We start from the raw sequence: 16,849 nt of genomic DNA, 5'->3' as shown, positions 1-16,849 counted from the left end.
TCAGAAATAAATATACCTATATATATATATATATATATATATAGAGTAAAGTGAAAGCCCCATGAATTCCTTCCTGAGTAACTACTAAAGGAGGCATCCCAAACTCCTGCCCAGTGTCCCTGTATACCAGTTATCCCCAAACATTTTGTTAGAAAAGCTGTTTTTCTCTTCACTTACCTGTTTGGATTATGACTGGTGCTCCCTGCCTTTGACTAGGCCAGAGGAAGGCATTGTAGGTATAATCATCTGAGATTTGGTTACTCAGGTACACAGCTTCCAGATTTGATCTCTTGTTCTTCTGATTGGCTTGGTTTCTGGACAGAAGTTTCAATGAATAAATGAAGAAACCTAGCAAATACTGGCAGTCTCAAGTGAACTCTGACCTGCTGTGTTGTGGGGGCTGTTAGTGGGATGTTACATTGTGGTATTTCCTGCACAGGATCCCAACCTGGCAGTGCACCTGGAAAAACTGCAGCCAGTGGAAAGCACAGTGAAGTTAGCACTTGGGAATCAGGCATTCTGGCACACACAGAGAGCAAAATCCCAGCCTTTCATATCCTGGGGTTAATGAGGGCTTGCAAATGTGGTAATAGCTCTAGATATTTTGTGTGCTGTCTCTGACCATGAGCTCCCTGTAAGCCACATCCCCATCATTCCCGAAAACTCTCCTGTACTAGAGACTGTAATATGGCTGGAGTGTAAATGTCTTCCAGTTTCCTCTTCTGATACAAGTATTTCTATTTCTTCTTCCATTATACGTTAGGGCCCCCCATTTCCAGCTGACCTTTCCATTGCCCATGCCAGCAAATCTGCACATGTATTCATGGCTCCAGTTCCCCTTCCTCTAGTGGCCAAATTTTTTATTCCAAATTTAGTAATTGTAAGGCTTGGTTTATACTTGTTTCCTTTCTTTCTCTTTCCTCCTTTCTTTCTTAACTTACAAACTAAGAGAAATGAGAAGCTTTGCAAATGTGCTAAATTACTCAAATAGAAAAAAAGTTTAAATTGTGAACAGAGTGTGTTAAAATAAATTCAGTGTGAAATCTTGCAGTACTGGAATTAGGGGCAGTATTTCCAATTACACTGATATTTATTATTTCCCAACTCTCAGATTTTTACAAGTAAAGCACACATTTTTATTTCAACCTCTCAGAAAAGATTTTCCTCATTTTTGTGAAAGAAAAATCAAGTACTGATAAGTAGAGAGACTCTAGTGAAACATTGATTCATCTAGGTCCTATCATTTGAAAATTATTTTTAATAGCAAAAAATAGGTGGTATATTATCCCTTTTTGAATAAGGTCACAGGAGTGCAGCAGTAGAAACTCATTTCTGCTGACACTTTGCATCTCAGAAATTGTTCCTCTGGTTCACTAAGGAATCTTTTTGGTTTTTTATTTATTTGCCCTTGTCTGACACATTTTACCTCTACCTTGGCAGGAAAAGTCATTTCCTCCTGTGAGTAAATGACTGATAGAGGACAGATGAAAGGGCAGAAATGTGCAAGAGCCATCAAAACCTTCATTTTTGATTTTTTAATATGCTGCAGCTGTTGGCGTGGAGTGTTTCTCTTTCAGTTGAAAGCACAGCCAGCATGGGAATATTGATAGGTTTACATGAATCCTAAAGAGTCACAGCTTATTTGTATTCACTAATAATGTAGCACTTGGAGGGTACTGCCTGCATGGGTGCATTTTCAACTAGAAAAATTGTGAAGCAGCAGTAAGGATTAGTGAAAGGGATTGATGGGGACACAGAGACATTTGGAAAAACAATCTCAGATCAAGACAGTCTACAGTGAGATTTAAGTACTAGTCTCTATTTCAAAAGCTAAGGTAAACATTAATACATATCCAAGTGACTGTGATTCAGTATGGTCCCCCATGGATACATTTTGCCTTTTGAAAACCTTACCAGTTTTCTGGCAGCAATTAAGGTTCTGAAGTGTCAGTAGTTAAGTTAGTGTTACTTCCTTCAAAATCTTTGAATTCCTGTATAAATTTATAATTTATCAGTAACTTCATCAGAAATGCAGATAATCTTAATCTCTGAAATAAGGCCACATTTGCTGAGGTAAGATTTTTGGATTTTTGAAAAAGCCAGAGACACTGGATGCTAAATGCCTGTTCAAAGTTAATCGGTACTTTTCAGTAATGGATAAGTACACCAATGCTTTAATTTTCATATTTAGTTAGAAAATTTACATTTGGCATGCAATATTGAGAATGGCAGGGAAATCCTGCACCATTTTGTTGATAAATCCACAATACAGCAAAAAATATGGAAAATCCTGCTCTGTGCTGTATTGATGATGCACATAAATATAGCAGCTTAGGCACATTCCTGCTAAGTGTTAGGCACAGCACTGCTCAGTGTTGCCTGGCTAGTGCTACCAGTACTACATTGCAGGTGTTTGACCTCCTGGAGACCAAGGTTTTTCAAATGTTAACACAACATTAACATATTCACTTTCCTAATAGCATTGCTATATCCTGTGCCTTTAGTTCTCACTAAAATATGACTATCACTTTGAAGAAAAAAAGATAAGCCATTTGGGATGTGGAGTCTAGTCTTTTATGGTATTTCAGCATGAAGCCACTTGAGGAGCCACCTTGTTTCCTTCCACATGCACTCTGCCCCCTGTATTTCAGGTCACACAGATAAATCCAGTGTATTTTCCTTGTGCCTATGGGTTTATTGAAATACCGTAAACTCCTCCTCTTTTAGCAACCACTGCCTCCCTGGTAGCAAGGAGTTGTTGAGGCTCCCAGCTACAGCCATTGACTGATACAAGGTTAGGCCTGGAAATGTATTTTTTTTCTTTTTCTCATCTGTCATTTTTAATGTCTAAATACTTTATTGAGATTGAGTTCTCCCTGCCTTCTTTCTCTCATAAAATGATACTGAATCAGAGAGGTCCCATGCAATGACTACTTCAGGAGCAAGCATGGTGGATTTACTTCGTCTGAAGCAGCTGGAGTGGCAGAAAGCAGGACTTGACTCAGAAGCCCACGTGTTTATCTGCCATCACCTGGCTCTGGCTCACAGCTTCACTGGCTTTGCCGTAATGCCTGGTCTCTTTGGAAACCTGTTTCTCTTTTTAGCTCTGTTCTTCATGCTGCTGTACCAAGCATCTGTGATCAGATCTCAGTCTCAGCTGAAATGGTATAAAAGTGATGTAAGTGGGTGAGGGATTTTATGTATTTATTTAACACAAAGTGTGGGTTTCCTGAAAGCCTGGGAGGCAGTGTGGCTTCTTCCCTCTCTTCACTAAGATCATCACTGGCGCTTTTGTTGTCAGACATATGAGAAATAAGACATAGATTTGTTTATAAGATATGCCAAAACAACTCTGTGCACTTGTCTTGTTCTGATATAAAATTCTGATGTTAACAGAACCCTTGTTCTTCTCTTGCTACTCTTTGAATCTATATTTCTGCCATGAAAAGCAAAAATTTAGGTTCTTAGGAAAGAGGCATTTCCCCAGACATTCTCAAGCAATTCTTTCTCTTGAGTGATTCATTGCTGAAGACGCTTTCTTCTGTAGAAGAGGGTTACAAGCCCCAGCGGTTCTTGACCTGTTCAGTCCTTTATACATGGACGCCTCTCCTGACTACATGTGTGGTTGTAACAGCCTTTCTTTTAGAGTAAGCCATGAGAGCACTGTAGGAAGAGAGAGAACTGATGACAGAGAATTGCTGCTCCAACTAATGGAAATGTCTTTTTCCTTCAAGTGATTTTGTTGCTACTTTCAGTTACAAGAATTGTTATCCCAAAAGGGAGGATTGCCTGCATGCCTTCTCTGCTTTGCCTGCTGACTTCAGGTTCCCATAAGCAGTTGCAACATTGCATCATCATGCATCTTTTTACTGTATTTTATAATTTGTTTCCCTTTTATCACTATCTAGATTGGTTTTGTATGCGCAGTTTATGCTGACCATTGCACTCTTCCCCTAGTACTCCTGCCCTGGATGCAAACCCCAGCCACACCTCATTCTCTCCAAAGAACATACCCTAGCCCACAGGACAGTTTTTTAAGAACACAGTGACACTGCAGTACATGATTCTTGTGAATACAGGGAACCAGGTCATAAGTCCCGCAAACTGGGAATACTGAGTTTGAAATACCTCTGAGAGCTCTTGCTCAGGTCATGCAGGAGAATGACAGACAGAGCCTGCAGTGGCCTTTCTACAGTAAACCTTTAATCCTCCAAGAAATGGGGTGGGAAGGTACCAATAGCAGCAACTGAGGTTGAAATTTGTCCTCTTCACTGATGTCCACCAGTAGAATTCCAAAATCATTTAATCTTCTCTGGAGTCTGTCCATGGCTTGCTGCAGACACCTTATTAAGACTACTCAGACCTAGGAGCTTTTACCCACATGTATCCTTGCTTGACTGCCAAGAAAGATTAGAAGAACAACAAACAAAATACCCTCCTGAGTGGCAACGAAATAGAGAATTATTTTCTGATTCTAAAAAATAATTGGTCAGATAGACCCACAGCAGCCTAGAAGTACAGCTCACTGGCAAACCAAAGCATAAAAGTGGGGCAGCTGGAAGATACAGATGAATGGAAGGAAATAATGAAGCATTATTGCTTCTTTTTTGGGGCAATGGGACTTCATGAAAAGATGTGCAGCATGTGTCCCTGCTCTTAGTTCAAGCATTAAAATGCTTCTGACCTTTAAGAGAAGGAGTTATTTTTTTCTAAGTACAGATTCTCTTTCTTCTAGCTTTCCACTTCCTTTCTGGAAATAACATATTATACTTGTCATTTGAGCAACCCTATCAAAGCTAGGAGAAATATTTTCTTCTAATGTATGTCGGACTCCTGATTTTAAGTCTCTTGGTGATTATCCTAAATTGTAATGGGTTTGCAAAAATGCAGACTTTTATAGGCTTGAAAGAGAAAATGCAAACAATCATAGGTCCTCTTTACCTTCTTATTTTAGAAGCAAAATCCTGTTAATTAGATAGCAACCTTTACAGCTAATGTAATTGTATCTCCATGTCTTTTACCATGTACAGAATGCATGAATCCTCAGAAACAGCAACAAGGAAGGACTGCAGAGTACCATGACTGTGTAAGCTAGATAGTGAATAGAAAAGTTGTAGTGTAATAGATGAAAATATAGTTGCTGAGTTTAAAAAAGGTCTTTTCTGTTGATAGAATGATTTTAAAATTTTAGAATCATGTAGAAAACCCTACAAAGATACAGTTCAAGATCCTTCATTTTACAAAGCTGCATATATGAAAGTTGAGGAATGCCTGTGATTTACTAAATTCAGCTTTGCACTACCCTTTCAAGGTAAGGTGATATAATTTTAAAGATCTGCATACATCACTCCTCCTGTAGTGTACGGAGATCCTGTGACAAAATTAGGAATACACTTGACTTCCACATTTAACTTTCTTAACCCTGAGTCCTTCGTTTTCCCTCCTCACCCTTGTGCCTCCTTTACTACAAACCTCCTACAACCATCAGACAAGAGGGTCTTAAAGAAATCGATACTCTGCTGTATAACTGCAGTGAATTGCTGGAGCAGATCCATTTTGCACACAAAATAAAATCACTGCCTTGTGAATGTGTATTCTCTATACTAGCGCTGATTTTTTAAAACTGTAGTTCCCAATTACAGGAATATATTTCAAGTGGGCAGAAAAGGAGATAGTCAAGCAAACCTTAAATCTTAGTAGGAAGAAGACCCTGTAATGAGGGCTACCAAGAGGCATTTATGTAGAGTAACTAAAACCAAATTTTTCCTTAGTGCCTCCTCCCTTCTCTGTCAAGTCTATTTTCATTGGAGATGTCTCCATTTAGTGACATGCCCACTTGGGCATGTCTTTGCTCTGTAACTCAAAACCAAGAGAAACCCACAAACCCTGCAAACAAAGCCTGAGAAAGAAGCATAGCATTGGAGCATTATTCGATTACCTCTCTGCATCTCACTGAAGAACAATTGCTTGCATGCATTTAAAATCCACAGTGCCTGCCACCACCGATTTCCCAGAGACTTTACAAATTCCCGGCAGCATGTATAAAGGGATTGAAGTTTGGAATAGGCCATTTTGATTAATCTACAGAATTCCACTAGGACTTGCAGATGTTCTATTCCAGGAAAACAAACAAACAAACAAAAAAAAAACCACAACAAAAAAAAGAATTTAACTTAAACTGCAGCAGAGAACACAGTTTTCTGCAATTTGGCTGCTAGTTTGATTTAGATCAGTACTTGAATAACATGCATTTACTTTAGCTGCTGTCCCTATCAAGGAATAGGGCCAAATATACATAAAATATGTATAATATAATTTATACAAACCAAATATATCACCTGGCTCTGGCTAAATTACAATTTAGTTTGTAATTTTTATGTGTGAGGCAAAGTCTTTATAAGAGACTGTTTAAGATTTCGTTGAAGTCCAGACTTTTGCTTCTGAATAACTATTGTGCCACCTAGTGAGTGTTAAACAGCACTTTTAAACAGATGGAAAGATTGACTTTAAACATACTGGTGAATAAAGAAGCAAAGTATTTATTCAAATATTTTGAGAGACATGTTGAAACAAAAATTATTTTCTCTCTTTTCCTGATTATCTACTAAGGTGTTCCAATGAGGTAAAAAATACTCCACAGCATAGCATTTTGTTTGCAATTGTATTAAAGAAACACAATACATCAAAAGGATGCACACAGAGCTCTTTACCTCCCCAGCAATACAACCATTTCAATAAATTATTAGCACAATTCATAATCTTATCAATATGAAAGGATATCCCCAGATCTCGGATGATAGGAGTTTCCATTCTGTAAAACCATTAAATAAATAAATAAACTGAAAATGTTCTTTTCTGACCATCTATGACAACTTTCACTTGGCACCAAGAAAAAATGCTTTAGCATGTTGTTATGATTGCATGTGTTAAGGCAATATTTGGACAAAATAATAAGCAGTGTTTTATGTTAAAATCATTACATTCTGACAAAGTTTCTCATAAAATTTCCTTTTCCATATAAATAGTTTGTGTGCAAAAAGCTATGTAGATTTCATTAGCCTGCAGCTATTTCTTAATGATTTTTCTCCTCTAGCTGAAACCTCTCAACAGGGTTGTGGGGTTTTTTTTCTTTCACTTTTTAAGTAAACCATCTGTCCAGTGTGGGAGGATTGGGTTTGCCACAGTAGATAGCAGTAATATTTCAGTCACCAAAGCCAATAACAATAAATTTCCCTTAATAGAGCATTTTCTAGAATTCTTCCCTTTATTGCATCTTACATTAAATTGCCACACTATCCTTCATCAACAACAAAAAAAAAGCTAAAGTGGGTAATCTGCTCTTTTAGCACCTGCATGCAGGGCCATAGTTACAGTAGAAAACCTAGTGGTCAGCCATAGTTTAGTTTAGAAACATTTACATTCTCTGATACTGCAGGGAATTTTAAATTCATGTTGTTTAACACATTTAAATGATGCATATTAGAGATCTTTCATGTAACAGGACCTGACACCAGGTCAAAATGACATCAGGAGCAGAGACTTGGATAGCTCTATGCCAGACCTTGATGTAAACTTGAATATTTTTATAATTTTTGCCTCAATGAGCAATGGAATGGAGCTCATCTTCTTTCAGCACTTTTTGTTACAAAATATCTGAGATTCAGTTCTGAGCTGAGAGAAAATGAAATTAGTTTCCGTAGGTAAAAACCATACTGTTTTGAAAAGCAGAAAGCTGTGGTCTGAGGGGGCTTTTTTACACTTTGTTGTTTTTGTTTGGGCTATTTATTTTCCCTCCATGAAAAGTATTTCCAGAAAAAAAAAATTTCAATTTTTTCATTTCAAGGCTTGACAGACAGTTTGTCATTTCATTTTCTTCTTGCAGACAAATGAAATTGAAAAGATTGTGTCAGGTGTCAGGTGAGCTTCTTTAGAGCTCAGTTTCCAGGCTCTTTGAATTCTTTGATACTTGAAAAGTGTTTGTACTCTGTTCCAGTTTCCTCTGGAGGTATATTGTGTAGTGAGCAAACAGAAAAAGCAAAAGTTTATATTTGTTTAAAGCATAATCAATTTATTACTTCATTTTAAAGTAGTTCCTTTAAGATAGTAAAGAGGTCTGCTTATGAGGTTTTTTGTTCCCTGTAAAGGTTCTTAATGGCCAATATTCACCTTAAATATGGAATTTAAATGCATGCAAGTATTACTAAAAGTAGGGCAAGATGAGAAATATAGTAACATTTGTTCGCTTTATCTAGCATTGACAACAAGCTCTTCTCGATATCAAAATTCTCAAACATTATTATTTTTATAGAGGAGGATGCCATTTCAGTAAGAGGAGAAATCACTTACAAGGCTTGGGTTTTTTTTCTCTTTACACACTATTTTTCCATGTTGATTCAAGGTATTCTAGCATTTAACAACAGCTAGGAGAATGATATAATTAAGCCTAAGAGTTCCCATTACTTTATTTCACGTAGTCAATGTTTTAATGTGACTGTGAATATCTCATTGGGAGGATTATCTGTGGAGTCAATGGACAGCATTTCATAAAGAGAGAGCTGAAAATCTAGATCATGGCTCTGATCCAACATTATACTAATTAAGAAAATACTAATAAATCCCAGGTTTAAAAGTGCATATGCAATAAAATATTGAAATGAAGTCTCTAAGATGGACAGATTTTATTCAAAGGAAAAAATATGCACTAGTCACAAATAGAGGAGATAATTGAATGGCATGTATTCTTCTTTAATTTAAATCTAATACCACATTTATATTCAGTGTAGTAATAAACCCTTTTTCCAAGCTTTCCTGTCCCCAGATACCTGCAAAGTCAGTTTGCAGTGGTTTGCTCAAAGTGAGTAAAACTCTCAGTATTTGTAATTCTTACTAACTTCAGGCTGCATGTCTGTTTCCTCCAATATCAATTAGACAGATAGGGTGTAATTCTAATAAATCTTGCTGGAACTGCCTGGAATTTAAATAATTTCCTCTCTTTATAGAATTGCACCTCATAGATTTAACTGAGCTCATAGTCAATATTTACTGTAATCTTAATTAGGCAAGACTTGATTTGCTCTGGTTTTCAAGCATTTGAAGAGTGTAGACATGTCCAAGCTCAGGCTTTTGAAGATTTCACTTAGTTCTGTATTAATTGTTTAGACAATAATCACTAAGTGCACTTGTCCAGGAAAGAAAAGTACCCTTCCTTCAGCAAGTCTGCTGCTTCTGTGAGAAACCTGCACTGCCCTGAAGCCATATCACAACTGAGATTAGCAGCTCATTTCTGAAACTTCTAGGAATCATTTTAGGGATTTCAAGATAGGATTATTTTGAAACTGAAAGTCGTGGTGTGAATGAGTATTGGGTCACTGAGTGAATAAATAATAAATAGTACAGAAACACTTATTCAGTAAATCTGTGATGTGAAAATCGCTGGCCTTTAACTATGCAGACTAGGATGGTTATAGATGGTATATTTGTAAAAAAAAAAAATATGCAAGAGAATTAAATAGGTTTTGTAATAAATTCAATCTTTAATGCAAGTCTTAAGTGAAAGAGATCAGAAATGCATATCTGGATTTTTGCACAGATGCAACGTCTGAGATTTTTCCTCTCTGGTCCTAATGGTAACACAGTATTTATTCTTATTTTCGAGGCCATGTAAATAAGCAGATGTTTCCACTGAAACCACTGGCCATGAAAATTCATTGCTATTCAAAGTTACATTTCTATCATAATGCAAAAACCCCCAGTGAAGGGTTCATACTACAAGAGGTAAGGTGCTTGGAAGAGCAAATTCTGTAAATGCAAACAGAGCTTAAGCAATCAGGTGCCCAGAGAATGTTGCAGGTATGGCTGGGCTATATGAACATAAGTCTCTCAGTCCTAGTGAAGGAGATGGGAGATGTTTGGCAAAAGCTATCTGGCAAATTAAGGCATAGAAGGGGCTATTGCCATGGCCCAGCTTTAGACAGTGTATTTCCTGGCTGTGCCAGGTACACAGTCTTGAGTACTCCCGGTCTGGCATCCTTAGGTGTCCCAGCAGGAACAACTGAGGTAGCATCCCCTTGCCTCTGCCCCCCAGGAGGGATGCTCCCGTCTTCTGACTGCAGGGCTGCAAGGGAGATGAATCAGGTGCCTCATTAGTGCTGTGCATTAGGTTCTCTATACACTCTTCAAAGCAATGAAAACGACCCATATGATTAGAGAAATGAGTTCCTGATTTGCTCATGCTAGACCTCACACTAGCAGCAGAAAAAGAGTAAGCAAATAATGAGCAAATCTAATTCATTAATCACAAAAGTTATTTTAAAGCACTAGCATTTAATTTAGGTGATTTTAGTAAACAAAACATATTTGTGGATGAAGAATGGAAGAGCTTGGGTTGAAGTGTTACTGGGATATGTTTGACTGAACTTTATCTGTATCAAGTGGACAGCTAATTACAGTCTTCCCTTATAACAATATTTGGAATAATGTGACAAAATTATGTGTATACGTAGCTGCAGATATATGTGTATACACATAAGGGTATCTATACATATGTTTTCATCTGCAGCTATATATACATATACTTGTCACATTATATGTGACATACATTTGTATGTGGATATGTCTATGTGTACATGTATATGACAATCAGTCATTTGTTTTATCTACTGTGAATGTGCAAGACAGTTGTCAGGATTTTTGCTAGTGTGCTTGATTTCTGTGGTTCTGTATTATTCTGCAAAGAAGCAAAACTCTATTTAGTGTAATAGATTCAATATCAATTGAAGTTAGAATGGTAAATCTGAGGTTGTGTTCACTGATGATTACACTGTGCCTCCTGTTGTCACATAAACATTCATATGGAATCCTGTACTTTCTGCTACACTAACTTCTACTGGTATGAGCTACTATAAATGTAAAACTGTGAATGCTTTCATCTTCATTTTTTCCATTACATGTTGTCTTGGTTTTGAAAGACAGGTGTCTGCTAAGGAAGGCAGAAGCCTCCCTTGAAGTGGCAGATGTAACCCCTTTCCCTCCGAGTTATTATAATTTTGAAAGCAAGGGCCTTTAGGCAAAGATGTGGGAAAATAGGAATAACAGTTCTTTACTATTATATATTGATATGTATATAACCAGTCAAACAAACAACAATAACTCTGGCAGTAACAGCAATCACAAACCCAGTGCCAGCCTTCTCGGCTGTCGGGCCCTTTCCCCTCGGGTGCAGTTCCGCTCGCAGCCGGCAGGGACACTGGCGGCTCCCGGTGAGCAGGGCAGGTGCGATGGTTCCCCCGCGGCTGCAGGGGGCGCTCCGGAGCGAGCTCGGGGAGCACGCGGCACTGGTGCCCTGGGATCCCGGGAAGGGATGGAACAAAGGCTTCACAAGCCCCTGGGCAGCTGGCCCCAGTGTCCAGCTGGACTCTCGGGAACAGCAGGCTGCAGCGGCAGGCTGGAGCAGCAGGGACGAGCACAAATCCTGGAGGACAGACGAGATGTATCCAAACGGAGAACCCCCCAGAGGTCGGGCAGGCAGGGCGAGCACGGCTACAACGCAGCGAAGGCTCGAAGCAGCAGCGGGGCAGGGCGGCCACAGCCCGGCCTCCAGCAGGGCAGGGAAAGCGGCTTTGGGATCCCGGCGTTGTTTCCAGCAGAAAGAAAAATGGCCAAAAAAAAAAAGAACCAGCAGCTCCTTTCTCTGCAGCTTCTCTCTCTGGATGCTGAGAGGGAACTGACCCCACACCCAGGTGAAACAAAGGAGTAGCCAGGCCCACCCCACCCCCAATGGGCAGCTCTTTTGTCTTTCTTAAGTACCAGCCATTTGTCCCCTAGCAACATGCATATGGGAAAAAATTCCTTTAACAGGAAAAAAAAAACTAGGACTAAACTAAAACCCCAACACAAGTTTTTAAAATTCTTTATTGTATTTTGAAAAAAAACAACAAAAACAACAAAAACCCCCCCTCCATGTGCTGTGAAAAATTGTTATACATAATCTTGATAATAATCTTAAGAAGACTTTACAATTCAGATATATATTTTTATTTTACCAAATAATAGTTTTGGAACAAAGTATATGTGCTAGTTTAGGTAACTGTATTAAGCATTCTGAAGGCTTCCTTTCTCTGTGTTATAAAAGACTTTTATAAATCACTGCATGGAGCTCTCTGCTGTTTAGGCTAATGTGTGTATAAGAGCAATGCAGAAGAAAATGGAAAAATAAGGTAAGCAATTTTCTTGGCTCTGTAAACAGATGCAATGTGAAATTCTTCAGCCGTAAAGGCTTGCTAGTTTTGAGCTCACAGATTGCCAAGCCCATAGAGTGCCACCTCACTTCCCAGGAAGTGCTTCTTAGAGCCCTTTAAAGACAGCAAGAAAAATAGACTTCTTGAATAGGGAGGTTTAAGGAAAAGAGAAATTTTGGTAAAATGTGGAGTAGTCACAAAAGTATTTAAATATGAAATAAGCAGAGAGAAATTCAATGCACTGAAAATGTGTGACAGAAGTGTTACTACCGTCTATTCTTGCTTTCTATTTACATCAGTGTGCAATAAATTAGACTAGTCATGAAATTCAGGGTTTTAAATCTGGGTTATACCTATTTTTTGAAATAATTGACCATTTCTGTAGATGCTTCCTACCCTTCCAGTTGGTCTTAGTGGGATATCTAATATGTCACTCCCTCTGGCTGGGCAGAGAGCAGAGGTGTGCTGGATGGATGTGTATGAAAGTCTGTATAGCCACTGCCTGTACTGGGCCTCTACTTTTCCTGAATAATCTTGGGAAGTGTGCATTGCGTCTGGTGGTCTCTGGCCTGTACCTTTCATAAGAACCTATTAAAAAGCAGAAACAAGAACAAAAAGACTCAAATCCACAGGGAATACCATTACTATGATCTTAGGTAAGCAATTATATATCCTTAGGCTAAAAGGAGTTTCCTTTGCTACTCCCTGGCTTGAAATTGTAATGGAGTATATCATACCAATGATTTGTAAATTCTTATAATAAAGATTATAAATAAAATAAATAAAATAAAAATATAAATTCCTATAATCATTTCACAGTTTGGTTGGTTTGCCTCACTCAGACAGTGCTGCACTGTTTGTTTTACCCAAGTATGTGTGGCTGCTTTCCCACTTGGTCACACATCTTTCTGTCTGAGCTTGGCTTGCTGGTGGTGCTGGTGGCTGCACTGTGAATCCCGCTGTCATCTCGTCAAGCCCAGGACACTCTTTCCCTGTAGCACTTCTTATACAGAAAGCAGAAACTTCATGGCAGCTTTGGAAAATTATGGATAACATAGCTTGCCTTGGCTTCCTAAAGGCAAGAAAATCCTGTTGTGCTGATCTGGTATGTTATAGTGGTGGTGGTGGTAATGATTTTTTTTTTTTTTTTGTGCAGATGAACATATGATTAATACATTTTTTATTGAATTAAATTGTTCAATTACAGGAGCTTGTAGAAGAGGCAGAATAACAAAAGACTGTACTAATCATCTCACTAGTACTTCCATTTTATCAAATAGTTCAGTCAAAGTGAGTTTAGGGCTCCCTTTAATCCCTGCGGAGTTTAAAAAGCCGAGTTTCATATGTAGGATTGCATTGGACAGCAGGAGGTATGGAGAGATGTGGGTTGTTCTCAGTTTCTCCTCTTCCTCAGTTACTGGACTGCTATGGACTGTTTGGGTTTTCATTGAAACAATGACTTAGAAAAGTTACTTTGAAGTCCAGATGTGAAAGAACTGACCTGAGAAAGAAAGGTTTGGTTCCAGCACTTCTTCAGTGTCTGAAAGACTGCAGCTGAATTATGATGTTCCCAGGACTCTTCATCATGAGTCTTTTGAAACATGGCATTTCTGAAAGGATTTATCGGTAAATTTACACTGAAACTCCATTTCAAAGTCTGCAATTAAACAGAATTCACAGTTGTTTTATGCACTTAGTAATAGATAGTGTGGCATTTACATATTAATTTTGCAAGATTATTTGTATCACTTATGTGGTATTTGTTTTGGACTTCCAAGGCTAACACTCAGATTAGTTCATGGTTGTGTTACACAATGAAAATAGGAATTACTACCAAACTGATAGCTATTTTTATTTCTTAGTATTACTGTTATTTTTACCATCCCTTCTAAGTGATATTGGTTTTCATTCTATGCATTGTAGTGGACATTTGATCTCCTTTATCAATATATTCTTCCTGGTCTGTTCTTGTGTATTAGAAGACACCAGCTTGTCTTTTTTAATGAAAAAGCAGCATAATTATATCATTGCCTGATGTACCTGTCAGACTTCTCAACAATTACTTGACTATGTTGGCTGTTACCTTACGAAGGTCTTAGAAATTTATGGCTGCAGAGCGGATGCTTTCTGGCTTTCATTCTCTGCTCTCTGTCCCTAGTGTGAATGAAGGAAGATCTGCACCCTATAACATTAATAATTTCTGGCATATATTTAGCAAATATCATTATTTGAGATGTCTCTCATACTATTCTGGTTTTGACCTCATCCTGTCTGACAGCTCTGGAAAAAATGCCTGCTTCCTAAATAAAACATTGCAAGAAGGATACTTTCCAGCAGTCCTGTCTTACCATTTTTCATTTTAGAAGTTGAGCTGCTCTGAGTTTTCAATCATTCTATGAGGAAAAGACTTAAAATTTAACTATGTGATTTACCAGAGCAATATTTATTCATTATTATTGTGTTCGTATTCTATGTTATACAATGATGAATGCATTAAAAGTGGACTGAATTAGACCATAATATGGCATCTTCATTGTAACCTTGTGTTCCTATAAATCAAAAGAAACAATAATACCTCATTTACACTGGACATTAAAATAGGGGAGAGGGTTGTGTTAGTTATTGTGCATGAGTGAAGGAAAAGAATTGGTGATCTATTTATTGCATGTCAAAGAAACTGCACCATTGAAAGTCACAGTGTCTTATGGCTTGGTAACAAAACCAAGTACAGTTCAAGAGAAAGCAGAATTTAGAAATTAATTAGAAAAACAGAACCAAACCTTCCTCTTTTGCATAAGTTTTTTTGTGTAAGACCAGTGTATTGTGATACGCATTATTATTTCATGCCATAATATATTGGCTCTGGAAGGACTCACATTTAGAAAACAAACAAACATAGACAGCATATTTTGCTCAACATTTACAGTCAATAATAGACTTTTTCATCAGAATCTTTGCTTTTGATGGAATAATTAATTTATTACTATGGATCCAGTCAGCTGACTAGAGAAGCCAATGAAATAAGAGAAATGCAAATTCGTACTCTGAGCATGTTTTCATTTTATGTTAGTATTTGGGGAAAAGGATTAAAGCTTAGTTATTAATCCCTTTCATGCTTTTTCCCCTATTTTCCTAAAGTGTTTAATGATTGCTTTGACATACATCTGCCAAAGTTTTTTTTCCTGACTCTAGAGACCATACTTTCAAAGGAACTTTTACCGTGTGTTGCCCCCCAAAGAAATTTTGATGTCATTAGATGTCCAAAATCCTTAGTCCCAGTATAAAAATGTGCATGAAAAAAATGAATAGTGGCATGTGCAAAAAGTGCTAATGAGAAGTTTTACTACTTGTATCAGATAGCTGAAAGGTAGATGAAAATGGGAAGAGCTTTGCAGCCCCACAGGTTAGAGTAGCTTGACATAATGAAATGATGCTGGCTTGTATCTCCATAGTTTAAGGAAAGGCAGAACAATATTTTTGCCTGTCATCAGCTATAGCTGGAGGTAGCAGAGGCTGGGATTCTGTTTTGCTAGAGCCAGGATAGCACTGGGGACCAGTATTGATTGGAACTTGGAAGATTTGTGGTTTCATATGATTGGAACTTAGTTTTTGAAGGCTCCAGGATAGTGGATCCAGCAGGGAGTGTTTTAATTCAGAGTTAGTCAAGGGGCATTTTAATACTACTGTGGGTTCAAATTCTCCTGGGATTTTGGTTCTTCTTTCATTGAATGTTTGTAAGGAAACACAATGTGATCAATACAAAGAGCTCAGATTAATCACAGTCTGGAAGCTGAGTACTATCACATACATGTTTGACTTGAAATGTGTCACAAGCAGCTTGGCTTTTTAAAGACATCTTTCAGAGTGCTAAAGTGATTTTATATACAAGTATGAGTGTAGGAGCTTTGGGTGGGTCGGACGGTCGGGACGGACGGAGACGAGAGATCTCTGAAGTCAGATCTTGGAACATGCGGTTTATTGCAAAGGGCATGGGTACAGGGGCACCGCTTAGAGCTGCCAGCCACAGCTCGGAGCAGGCCCAAGAGAGCAAGAGTGTAAAAGTAAGAGCAAGTAGGTAAGAGTGGAGTAAGAGTGAGCGAAGAGGAGGTAAGTAAGAGAGTAAGCGGGTAAGGGAGAAGTAGAGTGGATAGGTCATGAAGTCCTGGTTACAATACAATAAATCATCTTCTGTACTGAATATTCTAATTTCCACTAACCAATCTAATACAAGATACAAATCCTATAGCATTTACATACAGCCTATAAGAATTGTTATATTACCATAGAGTGTTACATCTTAACTCCTAAAAACCACTCTTTGGACCCCTTCTGCTGAGCTAGTAGGGTCTGCTCTGACCCTTGGACCTGTCTGCAAGCAGAGGGTATTGTTCAATCAAAAGGGGATTACCTTCAGTCGGCCATACCATTGTTTTCCAGTTGTTCAGTAACTAAGACTTGGTATCTCAAAGGTGGTCTTCATTTCGATGTCGCTTATAGTTTTCATATTCCCAAAATCTTTTGTCAGGCAGTCATATTTATAAGGCTTTCCTGTTTCATCTTCCCCAACATATGAGGACTATTATTTATTTAACATCTTCACCTGTTCACTTGAT

General features: G+C 38.1%; 1 protein-coding gene across 2 annotated transcripts in view; it reads left to right on the top strand.

The window, feature by feature from the left end:
* Positions 1-16,849, top strand: part of CHRM3 (cholinergic receptor muscarinic 3) — a 272,159-nt gene that overhangs the window by 253,358 nt on the left and 1,952 nt on the right. The window lies entirely within an intron of this gene.

The sequence above is a fragment of the Corvus moneduloides genome, chromosome 3 (genome assembly GCF_009650955.1).
Source record: "Corvus moneduloides isolate bCorMon1 chromosome 3, bCorMon1.pri, whole genome shotgun sequence".
NCBI lineage: Eukaryota > Metazoa > Chordata > Aves > Passeriformes > Corvidae > Corvus > Corvus moneduloides.
The sequence above is the reverse complement of the archived record's forward strand: the minus strand, read 5'-3'. Positions and strand labels throughout refer to the sequence as shown.